We start from the raw sequence: 5,326 nt of genomic DNA, 5'->3' as shown, positions 1-5,326 counted from the left end.
TTTGATCAAATGAGAAACTCGTGTGTGTTTTATTTCCAGCGTTATTTAACTTGATACTACAACCCTCCACGTACAATTCTTCCGAGGCTGATGAGGCTATTCTTTCCTTGCAAGAATTTAGCCAGTGAGGGACCAGTATCCTTTGCCTGCGGTGGCAGAGGGCGACCGGAAGTTGTCGAACCAGGCCCAGTACAAAGGATTGAAGACAGCAGGAGAGGCTGGGACAGGGCGGGGGGTGAAAGGCCCGGCAGATCCGCTCCATCCTTCAAGGCATTTCAACAGAGGCAAGAGCAGCTTCCCATCTAGTATGGCATTGAAAACCTTCTCGATGTCCTCACCAGGGCTCCTTGTTGCAGTGCCGCGCAGCAGATTGGTGCCCAGCTCACTCCGAACAAACTTGTAGATGGGGTAGGTCCTGCAGTTCTTAATCATGTTGGGCACTGCATAGTCTCCATTGTCGTATCTTTCCCTTGCCTTGGGCACCTGCTCGTCAAGGAGCTTCTTAAGCTGGGCTTCGAAGACGGGGATAGCCCTGAACAGGGGAGTGATCTCCTTGGCGTTCTCTTCTTCGTGTCGAGCGGGCTCGAGGGCCTGCTCGACGAGCATCTCTCTCAGCTGCAGCATGAGAGCGTACGATGGGTTGGAGGCATTGTCGATGTAGGAAAAGACGGGCTGGTGTTCCACGACCTGCAGCAGCTGCTTCTCGGAAAAGCGGGTGCTGGAAATGGCCTTCGAAGCGTTCACCACGAGGCTCTTCACCACGGCTTGCATGTTCTCCTCTAGATGCCTCAGATCCACAGCCTGGCAAAGGGCCACCATATAAGTGGACGACATGAGCTTCAGTATCTCCACAGCTTCCGCCGTCTTCCTGGCCGCGATGAGCCCCAGAGAATTCACGTCCTGGTTGTGCTGCTCAGCACTCTGCACGTGCGTGGTCACGGGATTGGCCAGGTATTGGAGCTCCGAGCAGTAGGCGGCCATAGCAATCTCTGCCCCCTTGAACCCATAATCCAAGCTGGGATCCGGCCCGCCGCTGAGATTGGAGGGCAACCCAGAATTATAGTAGTCGCAAACAAGCTCGGAGAATTGCGCGAACATGAGCTTGCCGATGGCGGCCAGGGCGATCCTCATGTTGTCCATGGACACGCCGATGGGGGTGCCCTGGAAGTTGTCCCCGTGCAGAGCCATGTCGCGGCAGACGTCAATGAGCGGGTTGTCGTTAACAGAGTTGATCTCCCTCTCTATGGAGTGGGTGGCCGTGCGGATGACCTCCACCTGAGGACCCAGCCACTGGGGAGACGTCCGGAGGGCGTAGCGGTCCTGCTTGGGCTTGGAGAGGGGGTCTGTCTCGTGCAGCTTGGCTGCGGCCTGCATGTAGGAGCTACCTTCCAGCAATAACTCCATCACGGCGGCAGCCTCGATCTGGCCCGGATGGTGCTTGAGCTGATGGGTGAGGGGGTCCGTGAACTCGGGCTTGCCCTGCATTACCTCGCAGAAGAGGGCGGACAGCACCTCCGCCAGCAGCACCAGCACGTTGGCGTCGAAGCACACATTGGCGGCCACGGCGGCTCCCACGGAAGTACCATTGACAAGTGCGAGACCCTCCTTGGGCTGGAGCTCGAAGGGAGCCTCCACGCCGGCCAGTTTAAGAGCCTCAGCGGCAGAAACCTCTTTCCCCTCGGGCGTGATGGCCTTGGAGTTGGATATGGCGGTAAGCAGCCCGGCGATATAGGAGAGGGGGACCAGGTCACTTAAGGCGGTGATGGTACCTCGAAGGGGCAGCTTGGGAATGACGTTGGCGCACATGATTTTGCGCATGGCGTCCAGAATGCCCAGCGGATGCAATATGGCCAAGGTAGTGAATTTCTGTTTCAAAAAATTCACATTTGTTCTTCTGTGCAGATAGTTTGTGTTCTCGCAACAACTCGAACACTAGACGCAAATGCTCTATGTGTTCTTTCTGTGTCTTACTGTACACAAGAATATCATCTAGGAAAACTACTACAAATTTTTTCAGATATAGACGTAAAATACTGTCCATCAGCGTCATAAACGTCGCTGGAGCATTGGTTAGCCCAAATGGCATAACCAAAAACTCAAAATGCCCGAAACGGGTCCTAAATGCTGTCTTCGCAACATCTTCTTGTTTAATTCTAACCTAATGATATCCTGATCTTAGGTCTATTTTTGGTCTAACCTGATGATATCCTGATCTTAGGTCTATTTTTGTAAAGTATCTCGATCCATAGAGTTGATCAAACAACTCATCCATGCGTGGCATTGGATACTTGTTCTTAATCGTTATCTGATTAAGAGCCCTATAGTCTATGCACATCCGCATAGATCCGTCTTTCTTCTTTACCAGAAGAATAGGCGATGCCCACGGACTTGAATGGAAATATAGTTGCATAATTTGATTAAGCATTAGATAGTCAAAAGTTCTCATTTTCTTAGGTACAAAGTCAATGTATACACCCTGTCCCAAATTTGAACTGATTCCATAAAATGCTAATATCTTTTACATATAAACTTATATGATATTCCCACTTTGTACCTTAGATCTTCACATAATATGGAGCTTAACCTGATTTTTCGAGAAAATTTTAAGATATTTGTCTATTTTCTTTAAATATTTCAAGGTCTTTAAAGTGTTATAATATACGCCACTTTTTGTACCCACAATAGCTACCACTTAGAATCCTAAATCTTGTAGATCAAAAGAGTGGGTAGACACTGATGGTTAATAAAAATTTCAAATCCAATGGTTGGATTTTTAATGATCTCTTTTTCAAAATTCTTCTAGACTATCAGAAGGCCTGCAAATATTAATAATCTAATTAGTAAAATTACATTTTTGATGTGAATCATCTAAAACCTATAGGGACTAGTGTACTTGTAATGGTGTATCTATGGAAAAATAAATTGGATCACTCTAAGTATGGAAAGATTATTTGTTTATCATTTCATCATATTTTTGATTAATTAGACTAATTTATATTAATTTAAGTTATATTGAAATAATTTAAGGGCATGTGTATTTTCTATTATTTGCTTGATCTCATTTTAAGTACCTTGCCCCCCAAAATTTACTCTCCAAGGATTGTCCCAGTCCAGCATAAACTGGATAAAACTGGACACCCTGATCTTGCAACAACCTCGTGATGCTCATCACAATGACACACTTTCACCTCTCTGAACTCTGCGGAACTGAGAGGGAGTCTCTGCACTGTATGCAACTGCCTAGAGGATTTACCATCTTTTTTGGGCTCGTTGTTTGCCACTTGTACTGGCTTTAAGCTTTGGACACTCAGCCTTCGTGTGCCTTACATCATTGCAATTAAAGCAGCGATTTTTCTTTCGCGCTTTAATATACTGCTCTTTCTTTTGGATTTCGATGTCTCTTTTCTTCTTGGATGGTCGCGGTTTTTTAGACCAATGACCACCATGTCCTTCCTGGTCCGTTCTATCCCCTTGTTTATCAATGCGGAACCCTTTTCTTTTAAGACCTGACCTCCTCTTTTCACTACCCTCGGCCCTGCTTGAACCACCACGCGCACTACGGCGCTTGATGTCATCAAATATCTGCGCATACTTAATTGCCACTGCTAAGTCTTTAGGCTGTATGGGCTCTACGTACTCAAGGTAATCATCTTCGAGACCTCTTTTAAAGCCTCGCAATGTCTAGAATGCATCGATTCCCTTTAGCTTGAGTACTATCTCCCTATAGTCTAAGATTTATTGAGGTAGGGATTTGTACTCCATCGAGCACTTGTCCCATAACTCCCAACTTCTCTCCGCCTCATTAACAGGCAAAAACTCGTTTCGAAACATCATTTCAAACTCCGTCCAAGTGGCAGGACGAGTTGTTAAACTCATCCACCACTTGTCAAACTCATCCACCACTTGTACGCTTTGCTGGTTATGAGAGGCTAGCCTCTACGGCTGTACCCGGCTAGGCTGCTGTCTCGTAGAGCGTGTAAATCTGACCACTTCACTAGAAACATGTTGACCGAGTTCTTGTTTCTCTCCTTCTCCTCGCTACCAAAACTAGGCGGCTTTAAGTCTTTTAATAACGACGAAGCTGTCGCGTACGGACGGTCCTACAGGCGCATCGGCTTGTACTCCTGCAAACCACTGGCGAGGCTACGCTCACCCGTGCCGCAGGAGTTCGTCTATCACGAGGAGTCGGAGTACTAGCCGAGGCGGCTGTCAGTGAATCTAACCGTGTGGAGATGTTCTGTAGCATCGTGACTAAGTCAGCCTGGACTTTACCCATATTGTTCAGTTTCGCATTAAGATATTTAAAAAGTCCACTAGAGAGCTCCGTCTCTGTCAGGACATCAGGTCATAATCGTCGTGTCATAATCCAAGAGGTCCTCCTCGGTCTCCTCAGCGACATCAGTGTTCATATCATCTGGCTCATCGGCCAAAAAGGAGTCACCTGCTGCTACTACGGCCACTGCGGGCTCGCTGGGTCCTAAGGCAGGGTCAACAGACGAGGAGGGTGTTGGTTCAGACCAACATGGCAGCCTTGGCGTACTTGACGGGCAGGCTGCAGCCATCAACGTCTCTCCCGTTCACGCCCACGTTGAGAAAGCGGATCAGCTCCTTCTGAAGGTCCATGACCTGATTGGTGCAGCGGTGGGAGGTGGCGCCGAAGCCCGTGGTGACGCCATAGGTGTCGGTGCCCTTGAGGACGTTGTTGAGCACCCAGTTGGAGCTCTCGTCCACTCGCGGCTTGGCCTCCGCCTCGTTCAGTTCCACCTTCACACTGGCCCTCTGCGTCACCGCCATCACCTAGCCCACTGTCAGGCTGCGCGCAGCACCACCTTTTCACTCTCCCAGAACTGTCGAATCATGCGCCGCACCTCCTCGAAGTGGCTGGGCTGCAGCGCCTCAGCCGCCTTTCCCCAGTGAGAGGGCTTGGCCACCGGGCCGTCCACGAACAGTAGGTTCTTCCCCTGCACGGGCAGCGGAAGCGTGGGCGGGTGGTGGAGGTGCACCAGCTTCGTGTGGGCGGTCGCAGAAGCGTCGAGAGTGGCCATATTTCAGCTGTGGCTAGTGAAGGATTGGGATATGATATGAAAACATCGAGTTACACGGGTAAGTTATATATAAGCGCTGAAGAACCTGTGGATTTGGCTCGGCCCACTAGCTCCGATTGAGTCCCCCCAAGGGCCCCCACACCAAACTGACTCTTCAAACCTCGTGCACGCACTTGGAAAAAAATTCGCATATTCAAACTTCGTGGCACCCTAGAAAGAAATCTGAAATTTTCGTCTGTTGAAATTTTCGCCTGTTGAACCTTATATCTAAATCATTTTTT

At 49.0% G+C, this 5,326-nt stretch overlaps 1 pseudogene; it reads right to left on the bottom strand.

Annotated features, from left to right (window-relative positions):
* On the bottom strand, positions 1 to 4,794 carry LOC147636411 (phenylalanine ammonia-lyase pseudogene; annotated as a pseudogene).
* Positions 4,795 to 5,326: the final 532 nt, after the last annotated feature.

This window comes from Cibotium barometz, chromosome 8 (assembly GCF_041138505.1).
Source record: "Cibotium barometz isolate CiBa-2024 chromosome 8, ASM4113850v1, whole genome shotgun sequence".
NCBI lineage: Eukaryota > Viridiplantae > Streptophyta > Polypodiopsida > Cyatheales > Cibotiaceae > Cibotium > Cibotium barometz.
Note: the sequence above shows the minus strand (reverse complement) of the source record. Positions and strands in the feature narration are given on the sequence as shown.